This window comes from Canis lupus, chromosome 7 (assembly GCF_003254725.2).
Source record: "Canis lupus dingo isolate Sandy chromosome 7, ASM325472v2, whole genome shotgun sequence".
NCBI lineage: Eukaryota > Metazoa > Chordata > Mammalia > Carnivora > Canidae > Canis > Canis lupus.
The window spans coordinates 58,429,623-58,443,052 of NC_064249.1; positions in this window are offsets into that span (position 1 = coordinate 58,429,623).

The window sequence follows — 13,430 nt, forward strand, 5'->3', positions numbered from 1 at the left end:
ATCTGTGGAATCTGCCCTGCCTTCAAGTTTAACAGTGTCATGCCAGATTTCCTTCTGAAATGTGCAAGCCAGCCAGCACTAGCTGAGATGGGTTTCACATTTTCCTGAACCTGGATATGACTATAAATCTCTTTGGCTTTCAGCCTCACAATAATACGGTGCACCATGCTTTTTTTAATTAGTTGTCATCTCATGAATCCACAAATTGGGGCATTTTCCCATCTTTACCACAGCTCTATCATGCACTATGGATGTCACTTTATCACTTTCTAGAGTAGCCTCACAAATAAGAACTTGAATTTTCTCGTCCTTCTCTGATTGTACCATATTGTTGATTCATCAACATTGAATGCAGAGCCATTGGCATTATAACTCATGCTTAAATAACGCTTATCTAACATACACATCCATAAGGCATCCCATGTCTCTCTGATGCCAACGAGTGCTAGATAACTGTACTTCACTATCACACTTGGAGCATTTTAAACAGGGAAATCATTAACAAAAAGCATGAAAATGCAAAAAAAAATGTGACTCTAAGAAGATGGTGAAATGAACATTTGTTTTTACAGTATAGCAGCTAAAGCAAGAAGGCAGATTACTGCCTTGTTTGACCTCAACATCAGGTTAATCAAATTTTTCATCACTGCAAGCCTGTGAATGAGTGGAAAGGTCCCATGGGTGTTGATTTGGAGCTTCCAGATAAATTTTAGCAAGTAGGTGAATTTGCAAATACAGAATCTGTGAACAATGAGTATTGACTATATGCATGTACATACATGTATATACATATATATGTGTGTGTATGCTCTGCATGTACATATGTACTGTAATTATGCATTATAATTAAAATCACAAATATAACGTATATGTACATATGCTGTGATTGAAGAATAACAAAAGCAAAATCTTTGCCTTTCATTCCCCTGCAACTTATTGCCCTATATATCTACTCCCCTTAAAATCTTACACAGTTTCATTAGCTCCAAAAATTTTTATTCTATTCTTTCTTAAACCACAATATCGAAACTCCACCATCAAGCTCATAAATGGTCTATACATTGTATCCTATAGTCAATACTTAATTCTCATTTTACTCAACCCAGTTGTCTTATTTTATACAGTTGACCACCTCCCCCTTCTTAAAACTCTCTCTTCGATTAACTTTCTGGACACACAGTTGATTCTCCTTTTCTGAGGCCTTCTCCTCTACAGCAGTGATTTCTAAATGTATGGGTCCATACCCTTTGGGCTATACAAAGACTTTTCAAGGGCTACAGTGATAAAGAGTTTTAAGGGAACCACCGGATCCATTCTATTTTTTTTTAATTTATTTATGATAGTCACACAGAGAGAGAGAGAGAGAGAGAGAGAGAGAGAGAAGCAGAGACATAGGCAGAGGGAGAAGCAGGCTCCATGCACCGGGAGCCTGACGTGGGATTCGATCCCGGGTCTCCAGGATCGCGCCCTGGGCCAAAGGCAGGCGCCAAACCGCTGCTCCACCCAGGGATCCCGATCCATTCTATTTTTGCCTGAGACCATTTCATGCTGGCTCCATTTTGTTCCCTTCCACACTCACCTTTCTCTCATTTTACAAAAGAAAAATACACTTTCACCTTTCCTGAAATCCACCAGGTAACCTACCCAAAAATCAAGGTTCCATATATATCTATTTTAAAGATTTTATTTATTTATTCATGAGAGATACAGAGAGAGAGGCAGAGACATAGGCAGAGGGAAGTGAAGTAGGCTCCACGCAGGAGCCCAATGTGGGACTCAATCCCAGAACTCAAGGATCACGTCCTGAGTTGAAGGCAGATGATCAAACGCTGAGCCACCCAGGCATCCACAGGGTTCCATATAGATGCAAATGTTGGTGTTAAGAAAATGAAAAAGTTATAAGTGAGTGATTAACAGTTTTGCAAATCAAGGCTTTCCATGTCTCTCCAATTATTATTTTCAATAAGATTGAAGGAGAAGCTACTGAGTTGTTTGGTAGACTCTTATGAGAACTGGAGACCAGGTACCAAGGTACCAACCACACACAGCTTGGACACTAAGGATCAAAATTACCTACTTTATCCCCAACTTTATTGCCAGCATACACACATCTTACAGCTTTAATACAACTTTACTATGCCAATGTTCAAGGAGTTAAAGTCATAAGAACTTATAACTTTATTAATTCAAGAGAGAATATTAACAGGCAAATAACTTAATTGTTCATTACAGGAACTTCTAGAAGGACTTATCAACTCTTCAATAGAAAGCATCAAAAGAAAGTTTAACCTTTGCATTCTGGTCCCAATAAGTATAAACCCTCTATAACAAGACCCTTACTCATTTTTTAAAGATTTTATTTATTTATGTATGACAGACACAGAGACAGAGAGAGAGAGAGAGAGGCAGAGACACAGGCAGTGGGAGAAGCAAGCTCCATGCAGGGAGCCTGATGTGGGACTTGATCCCGGGTCTCCAGGATCACACCCTGGGCTGAAGGTGGCACTAAACCACTGGGCCACTGAGGTTGCACATCCCTTACTCAATTCTAATGAAGCCCGTCCACCCTCCTTCTGTCTGCACTGACACTCTTGCCTTAAATCAAGTTCAAATTTTCAATCAAATCTGACGGGATTTTTTTTTTTTTTTTTTGTCATAACTGTGAGAAACTACTGATGTTCTGATTGGGTGGTGTTCTCTCTTACTGTGCTTAGCAATAAAGTCAGCTTTGCCTTATCAACAGGTTATGTAGTGATGTTTTGGCATCTGGCATCTGATCATTAAAAACAATCTCTGACTATAGAGTACTATTTGGTTTTTAAATTAGTTTTTCATCTTAAATCCAGTATAGTTAACAGATTATAATAGTTTCAAGGGTATAATATAGTGATTCAACAATCCTATATTTTTGGCATAAAACTTAGGAGTTTTAAAATCAAGTGGCCCTGTTGGTTCTCATCTATTCCTGTGAGCAAGTCTTTCTGGAGCTTTTATAAACACACACACACACACACACACACACACACATAATGAAAGATATTAATAGAATTGTTGCTAAACTCTACCTCATTAATAGCTTTATAATCAGAACAAATACTCCATTCTTATATATAATGTACTCCTAATAATTGTAACAATAATTTGATCAGAAAATAACTTTCACATTTAGAACCTTATGGAAATTTTTACAGAGAAGACTTATCTCCCAATGGTTTTAAGACATTACAAACTTACATCTGAAAACATACAAAGGCTTTTATTTTTTATCATAGAAATGTTTTAGTGGATAGCCTTTACCACTTTTTTCAAGCATAATACTGTATAATTTTCAACACATTTTGCAAAAGAAATAGAACAGAAATGTCAGTTCAAAAGGGAAAAAAATGAGAATTCCTGACTGTTCAAGAAGTCTTGGTCAGATATTTTTAGATGAACAGGGGTAACCATCAAAGTATGTGGTCTCAAAATCACTAAGTATATTTCAAAGGTGATAGAACAGTGTAATTTTAAACTTTTAAAATGTCAATATTTATAATACACTAAAATGATATTCCTTATAAGAACTTGGGCTCATAATGAAAAGTTATAGTGTCAATTTTAACATGTGCAATGGGATAAGTTGTTTTGAAATCCATTCAAGAAATAGAAAACAGTTTGAGGCCCCTGCCTTGTTCTGTCTCTAAACCTATTTCCTTCCTATCTTTGAACATCCTCTGGGAAATCTTGTCGAGTTGCATGACATTAAATATTGCTTCACTGAGTACCACCGAATGTGTGTCTCCACTCTCCACCCCCAGACTTACACACCAAAACTTATGTTTGAGATATCTAAATGGATGTCAAGTACACATCTCTAAACTGAATGTATCTCAAAAAGAACTCTTGACTTTCACTCCCAATCCACTCTATTATTTTCCTCTCCATTATTTCCCATCTCTGTAAGTAGTAATTTAAAAAAAAAAAGAAAAGCTGAAAAAAAATAGCTCAGAATTGCAGTAGGTCCATCTCTTTTAATGACATCACACAGCCCGTTCCCCAGCTTGACCTATGGGCTCTACCATGAAAATATATCTGGAATCTGACCACATCTTACCATCTTCACTTCTAAAAGTCACAATCATTTGCTTCCTTTCCCAATTTCCCCTCATCTTGATCCTAGCAAGTGAATCTGGACTAGTCTCCCTGTTTCTATTTTTTGCTTATAATAGTGTTCTCTGGAAAGTAGGAACAAAAGTCTTTTACAATATAAATAAAGTTTTATTATTTCTATGCTCAAACCCACCAGGGCTTTCTCCTCTACTTCAAGGTCCAAGTCAATGTAGGCTTCTGTTTCTTTTATCTTATTTCCAAACCTCTCTACCTGTTCTTGCTATTCCTGGCACACTGCCCTCTTCTGTTTCTAGATCAATCACACTCCCAGCTTTGCACTTAACTTTCTTTTAGCCTGAAGTGAAATTTTCCCAGCTAGCCCTATGATGTTGGTCTCCCTCTAGTCATTCAGATCATCTTGCCTCTGATCTCCTGATATATTAGCACCTTCTTAGAGAGTTGCTCATTCAGCCGTCATTTAACCCCACTATTTTTCCTTCGTAACACTCATCACTGCCTGGCACATATTTATTTGCTATCATTTATTTATCTTCTTTATTTTATTTGTATTATTTTATTATCTTCTTTCTTATCTTTTTTTCTGGAAGATAAGCTCCTTGAGACCAGGGGTTTTGTTTTGCATACTACAATTTGCATAACCTAAAAAATGCTTTGAAAGATGGAGAGTAGGCAGAAAGTGAGGCTTATGGGCACCTGGGTGGCTCAGTGATTGAGCATCTGCCTTTGGTTCAGGTCATGATTCTGGGGTCCTGAGATCAAGTCCCACATCGGGCTCCCTGCATGGAGCCTGCTTCTCCCTCTGCCTGTGTCTCTGCCTCTCTCTGTGTGTTTCTCATTAATAAATAAATAAAATCTAAAACAACAACAACAACAACAAAGAAACTGAGGCTCAAAGGGATTGTATAACTCCCTAATGTCATCGAACATGCAAATATTGAATCAAATAAAATCATTCATGTTCATAGTGATATTTATCTTGTTATGTCTATCTTGTAGGACAGTTTTCATTGGGAAGACAAACAGTAACATGTTTCTGAATGTTGAATTTATGATATATTATTATAATTTCTCTTTTGTGTAAGTGTTAAAATAATGATTATATATATGCACATATATATTAAAGTCTATTTGATCTGCTAATATCAATGTTTTGAAAGTGCTGCACTTTCAAATATCATTTCCTTGCTCCTATTTTCCCCAACATCCTACTACTGTTGTCACTCAGGCAGGAATATGTACTCGGAGTTTTACAATAAGTGACTTTGAATATTATCGTGCTCACTGCCATCCCACACATACAATAAACAGCAGCTGAATATATCAATGCAGGCATCATACATAGATGTGGTCCAAAGAGTTTATGACTAAAATGACTACTAACATTATTTAGCAATAATGCTAAGCTTTTGAAATAAACATTATTTCATTTGTTCCTCCATTTACTTAAAAATACTTAATGAATAATTACTATATGCCAAGTACTGTGCAATGTGCTAAATGTAAGTAGTTAATAAAATGGTTCTGATGTTTATTTTCAAGAGCTCATAATGTAGAATAAAAGATTGATATTAAATGAGCAAACAAAAAACAAGTAAATACTACATAAATAGTAGCTCTGTGAGGACAGGTTAATTTTTTCTTAGTCTTCAATATATCTACCTATAATAGCACTTGGCACCTAGTAAGCATTTGATACATTGCATCTAATTAATATAATTAAAACTGTGATAAAATTATCACTATAATTAATTTGTGAATATAATTTAAAACTCTGGACAAGGAAGGGGTGCTATGAACAGAATAATAACACTAATTTAAAAATAGACTTTAACACACCTATAACAATTCTACAGAACAGTATACTATTGTGTTGGGAGGAAAACAATTTTTTCTTTTCTTTACTATTCTAGGTTCTTGGCTGGGATTTCCCCTGTAATAAAAGACAGATGAACAGGAAAGAAACACAGAAGTTTAATAACATGTACACCTCTTGTATGCAAAGGAGATACCCAGGAAAACTGAATAATTCCCCAAAATGACCCAAACCACCACCTTAAATACTATTTCCATCTAGAGACAAAAGTAGGTGTTGAGGGCAAGGAGAACTGGTTATGGGAGCTTATCAGATAAAATATAGAAAACAAAAATATGGTTTTTATGCAGGTTGGAATCTGTGCCTGCTTCACTGACAAGTTTCTAGAGATTTAGTCAGTCATTTCCCTTTTCCTTGTACAGGGAGATACCCTTCCAAGTGGAAGTTTTTCTTGTAAATATAGATTTCTCTCACAAACAAGGAGTAACTCCTACTGGTTTTCAGAGCTTTTCCTCTGTGATCAGTTTCAGCTCAAGATAAACTTTATGCTGAACAGGCATATTTGGGGGGCAAATTCTGCTCCCTGTTACTGTCATTTAGAGTTAAAATCTTTAAGTTAGTGTTTTCCTTGTACTAAAAATTTTGTCCTTTTATTCAGACTTTGAAATGTCTTAAAACTAATGTGTATTTGTATGTATAATGACTAAAGTAATTTGTCTGAAATATTTAAATACTTTCATCTACATTTTTTCCCCGGAAAAGTACAAGAGGTGGAATAGCCAATAATATAAGTGCTTGAAGCATAAAGTAGATTCGCTAAATGTTTATTTAATGACCTCATCACTCTATTTAAATATACATTCCTGAAATTAATTAAATATCATTTTGCTTACATTTCAATCTTATATGTTGCAAGAAATTACTTTTGTAATTCTATCTTTCAGATTGTGATAATGATTTTTTAATGATAATTCTTTAATATCAAGGCAATGTACAAAAGTAAACATTTTTCAAACCATCTATGCACCAAATATTATATCTCTCTTTCATTCCACCAAAAGAATATTAAATAGTCTGAATGGGCATGTGGCAGAAATGTATTCCTTCCCTGCTGTAATAATATCATGCTCAGTTAATATCATTTTAAAGAATCAAGTTTATTCATATGTAAGTTTTCTTCCTCAAGTACTTTAGTTTTTAATTTTAATGAAATTCCAATCACCTTATGCAGTCACATTTTAAGATGATCATCACTGTCCAAATATTGCTTCTCATGTATGTTTGTTTATAGTAATTAGTCTGATTTTCTTAAATGCAGTGTAAGATAAATGTATGCAAATAAAGTCTAGAGGGAATAGAATCAAAATTAGTGTTCTTGATTCAGAATGGTCTGTTCAGGGACAGCTTTAAGCAAATTGAAAAGTACAGAAACTCACTTATATCATATCCTTTTAGTACCTGTCCTTCTTCCGAATGGTGCAACATAATTTCTTGTTTCCACTATCCTTTGCAATAGGATCAAGATTCATAGATATTGTCTTTCCCTAAATAAATGAACTCATGTGTTTATCCCAGCATGAGAATTAATCAAATTGAAAAATAAATATACTCTAGTTGATTCTGGTAATAGAGTCTCATCCAAGTTAGTACACATGGAGGTTGTTTGTTTCTTATAATCAGGAATATTGAAGTATAATTTACACAATACAGTTTATAATTCAAAGTATATAATTCAATGAATATTGACAATGAATGAGAAAATATATAGAAACTGCTTAGTCTATTGCATATTACACAATAATCTTTCAGTAAGTAGTAGCTATTCACCCTCTCAAAGTCAATCCAGTTCATATTTCTAACCACTATACTACAAGATTCTTAAGAATTATGAGTCATTTTTTTTCATTCTCTCTCCAGTACTTACTCCAATCTGTGAAAGATGCAACACAAATGTGTTAATGGATACATGAAAATCCCTCCTATGTTGCTCTTCTTGAGTTGAATTTTTTTTCCTTCCTTTGTTTTCCAGTTTTTGATCCTAATAACTTTTTATGAGACTCCACATCCCATTCTAAATTTATCTATACTAGCCCAGGGCCTCTGTTCCTTTGCTCTTGTGGTATTTCTCTTCTCCTAGAACAGATTCCTGAATATTGTCCACACTGTCATCTTATACCGCTTTCACCACTTCACTTTAAGTGAAATCTAGCTTCTCCTGTGATACACATTCTTTGAAACATTTATTATTGGTGTAGATACTTCAGAGCTGAATAACTAAAGAACTAGATGTATCCCAGTGATGAGTCTCAACCCATTAGGTTTCATAATTTAAAAAGACATTAGGGAACTAAAAAAAAAAAAAAAGTAGGAAAAAAGAAACAATACTACAAAAAGCTTTAGAGATATGGAATAGATCCCATGGGACTATGTCCGTGTAGGACAGAAGAAAGCCAAAATGCCTCTAACCATTAATTTTAAGGTATATTTTTTAAGAAATATTTTATTTATTCATGAGAGACAAAGAGACAGAGAGAGAGGCAGAGAAACAGGCAGAGGGAGAAGCAGGCTCCATGCAGGGAGCCTGACGTGGGACACGATCCCGGGTCTCTAGGATCAGGCCCTGGGCTGAAGGCGACACTAAACTGCTGAGCCACTCAGGCTACCCAAGGTATAATTTTCACTTAATAGTAAGTGAATATAAAACATTGTTTAAAATCACCTATAAATCAATGCATTTCATGCATCTCTACTAATTTAATGTAATTTGGTTCTTCCATTGTTAAAAAAAGAAACTCTCAAATTTTTCTTGTATATTTGCAATTTTTTTCCTTCAAATAACTATATACTGCATACAGACACCTGTTTTAATTGAAATATGTAGTTGGAAATGCCCTAATAATACATTTAGTTCTTTTCAAGGAGTGAGTTATGTAAGTTTTAATTGTGTTTAAAACTTATCATAATTAGATATATTAAATCTTGCTTTGGCTTCAAAATCGTTTTTAATTAATTCTTCCGGAATTATTGGCTAACATATTTCACATCCAATTCAAATGGATTAATCATCCAATCTAGTATCACATGTTCATACAGATATTTTAATTTAAGCATTATATCTTTTTAAATAGAACACAAATGAGAGCAGTATAGTTCCATTTTCGTGTGCTTGATCTTATCCTTATTTAACTGCTGCAAAGATAGAAACTGAAAGTTCTTGGCAAGTAGGGTTTTTAAAATAGTATATGATTGTTTCTAAATTTACTAATACTCTTTTTACTTTATTGCATAAGAAGGACCTCATTTATCTTTTCACATACATATTAAAAATAAGTCATATCATTTCATAATATTTTAACTTTGGTATTCAATTTTTATTTGATTAACTAAAACAATTCTGCAACAGAATCAATTAGTGAGCAAAATCCTTTTAGGATAATTTTAGGATCAATTGTTCATTTCTTTATTATCTTTCACAGTTTATGAAATTTATCACTCGATGGATTATAGTAATTATATGAATATTGCTGATAGCAACATTCTTCAGTTTGTAAAGTCTTTAACATGAAATTCCTCATGATTGATGAATAGTGAAACAAATGCTAAAACATTTTATTCAGTTTTTAAAATGAGACTTTAAACCCACCTTACTAACTAACCACAAGTGCAGCTCTCTGTTTCATAGGCAATGAAATTAGAGAAAATTTTTCATGCAAACTAATATAAACAGTTTATAAATTTTGTCATTTTCTTTATACTTATGGTTAGTGAATCAGTTCAGATTCCCCAAGAAGCAAACACCAAAGTAGAATTACACATTTAAAAATGTATTGGGCAAAAAGGTATGTGAAGGACAAATGGGAGAAAACAGAAGAAGGCAGGGAGTATCTTCAGAATGCAGCGAAGGTCTGACATCTGTGAAAGGAGAGAGGGAAGAAGGATTGGGAAAAAGAACCCTGAACTATGGAACAGCTCTAAGAGAAATCTGAACAGGCATGTGTGAGATCCTCAATTAAGGTCACCCATTAGAAGAGCCCAGTGTCCTGTTGGAATGGACTTGTGCTGGTCCCCACACTGTGCTTGGCAGTGAGACAGCTGCTGGAAGCACAGTCTCAGTGTGAACACGATGGTAAATCCCGAGGATAGATGGATCCTTCCGAAGCTGTCAGTGAATGATGCCCCCTGTAGCAGATCTGAGCAGCACATTTCCCTGGCTGCCACGTTAGTAATTCTGAAAATCACATTTCCTCTGTGACTTTTTAATTAGTAATAAACCATACAACTCTAAGCAGCAGGACTTTATTTTTATGCAGGGTGCTTTCATTCACTTCTAAAGAAAAGATGCTTATCCACTGTTCATTACATAAATGGATTTTTTTCAACTTTCACTATCTCATTGATTTTGCTTCAATCAGGTTCACTGCTTAATTCAATAGAAGAAAGTAATTTGATTTAGATTTTTCTCCTTTCTTGAACTAATGACCTGCTGCAGCTGATAAATTTATTGTTTCTCTAATGTTTTTCAGATTTTGATGTTTGCTATCATTATCTATTCTTTAAGAAATGAGTGTTTTATCATTTTGATTAAGACTATTTGTAAGCATGCCAGGGAAGTATTACAGTTCTCAGACATTACTTTAAATACTGGAAGTATAATTTTGCCAAATTCAATAGTGTGTTTCTTTGTAAAATGTACCCTTAATCTTAACCATCCCATAGTTTAATTAGAAAAAGAAAAAAGTGTCAGGAGAGGAAAAAGTGTCAGCAGAGTAAGTAATTGGTTAGCTATGGACTTGTGGACAAGGCTATAAAGACCATATTTAAATACTCAACTGTGGGGGATCCCTGAGTGGCTCAGCAGTTTAGCGTCTGCCTTTGGCCCGGGGCGTATTCCGGAGTCCTGGGATTGAGTCCCACATCGGGCTCCCTGCATGGAGCCTGCTTCTGTCTCTGCCTCTCTCTCTCTCTTTCTCTCTGTGTCTCCTGTGAATAAAAATAAATAAATAAATAAATAAATAAATAAATAAATAAATAAATATTCAACTGAATATTGTCAACATTTTTCCTTTATTTGACATTTTGAAATGAGGACTAACTGAACACCCACACATACATACATGCATTTTCATAGTCACCTCATGTATGTAAATGTACATATCACCATGAATACAAGAGCCACAGATCCACACTGATAGATAATGTTTAAATGGTCAATCAAACTCCACCGGTGGGGTGCCTGGGTGGCTCAGTCAGTCAAGGATCCAAGTTTTGATTTGGGCTCAGGTCATGGTCTCAGGGTCATGAGACCAAGCCCTGAGTCAGGCTTTGTGCTGGGCATGGAGCCTACTTAAGATTCTCTCTCTCTCCTTCTCTCTCTCTGCCCCTCGTCTACTGCTCATCCACTGGTCATATTCTCTCTCTCCCTCTCAAAAAACTGCCCCCTTCCCCCCCCCCCAAAAAAACAAGCACCACCATTGGTACATCATTTTTCAAAATGCTAATCGATACTTGGTAATGTTCTAAGTAGAGCAGTGTTAAAGTTTTCCCTAACTTACCAGTTATATAATTAAAGAATTTAGTACCTTTTAAGATCATGCAAAAATAAGTTCAGAAAGTCACAAATTATTATTTTTTAATCCATAAAGATCCTATAAGACATTTAAAAGTCAGTGGGACAAGGAGTAAGGTTCTCATTGTGTGAAAAACTATTCCATACATTGCAAACTATCTACTATTCATGGCTCTTTCAACCAATTTCGGCAAGTCCCCCTCAGACTTTGTGATTGTCCAAAGGACCCTAGCCTCCAACATCTCTCAGAAAATGTCTTCTGAGGCGAGATTGCTGTGAACTACAGAACTTCTTCTGTGTTAGAGACTATGCCCTGAAGCATGGCCTCAGCATGTCTTCCACCACCTTACTCTGGACTACTCAACTGCTTTTCTAAAATAATGATGAATAATTATTTTGAATGTCTCTGTGTGAAGGATCATCAATTTATTGTCCCATCAGAACACAGAACCTATTTTTGGTTCTGGTTTGTTCTCTATATTGCCTGAAAAAAATGAATTGCTCAGGACCCCAGAATTTCAAGTTTAATTGAGTTGATCCTGTGAAGAAGAAACAGCAGTTTTTGCTACCCTGAATTCTCGTGGCTTACAGCATAAGGGTCTTGCAGCTCCAGCAAACTTTTCAAGTCTTCCCTGTAGGATTCTGCTGGCAACATGGGCTTGGCCACTGAATTTCGTATGTTTTACAGTCTTGCCTGACCAGGCGTAGATAATTATTCCTTATCACAATTTTCAACATTTATTCCTAACAACAAAATACAGCCAAATACAAAAAGAATTATGAAAAGAATAGAATTAAGAAACCAGAGGAAATACGTTTTTTAAGTTTGCTACTTTACCCAGAAATCAGAGTTTACCCAGTTTATTTCCTCTAACTGAACATAAAACACTAATTTTCTTAGCTACAGTTTGATCTTGTTGCAAAGCTTGGATGATCCATTTGGTATGGTTCTAGGAAGCCTCACCCCCACAGCATCCCCAATTTAACACACTGTTGATCAATCCTCATGGGCCACGCTAATCTTCTCTGTATCATTCCAATTTTAGTGTATGTGCTGTGGAAGCCAGCATGACCAATCCTCTTGGGGATAATTTACTTCAGATCTCTCCTTCAGGTTATTTTGCTTTTAAAGTACCTTCTCTGTCAATGAAATACTAATCTTCGTGTCGCTGAAAGTGACAATCTTTTTCAGATTATCAGTTTAAATATGATGCTGACAAATATCATTAGGTCTACAGACGCAACAAATCACTAAATTTTCTGTGGAAATGAATGCAAATATTAAATCTTTCCTAAATTTATAGTGGCTAGAGAAAAAATCACAATAGACACATCTGGGTTAGAATCCTGTAAGAGTAAACTGAAGCCTGTTCTGTGTCCTCTTTATGCCTTCAGTTGTCTACTGGTAAAATGAGGAAAATAAGTGTCATGTCATGAGCTTGTGTAGATGTTCAAATGAGATGATATTTAAAGCAATAACTCAGTGCTTGGCCTATTCTATGAGTTCAATAATATTAATTACAATGAAAGTATTATAATAATAAACATTTTCCTCTATCCTTCGTATAATGGCATAACTAATAAGTGATCCAAAAACATTTAAGAGGTTTTAAAACATGGAAGTTTATTTCTCTCTTAACAGTCCAGGGATGGTGATCTATAACAATTGGCAGTCATTTTGGGGATAGGCTGATGGCAGCTCTTCCAACGTTAAAACATGGCTTTTAAATTCTCTCCGATCATCGCCATTCTAACCTCATGAAGAGGCGAAGGACTGTAAAGGAAATATGATACTATTCTTATATTCACTGAGCAGAAAGGGAACATATCACTTCCGCTCATGTTCTATTGATGAGAGCTAATAATGTGATTCATCTATCTAGCAAATGTAGCTGACTGGACAACCATGTTATAGCTATAGTTTGTATGGACAAAGAGGAG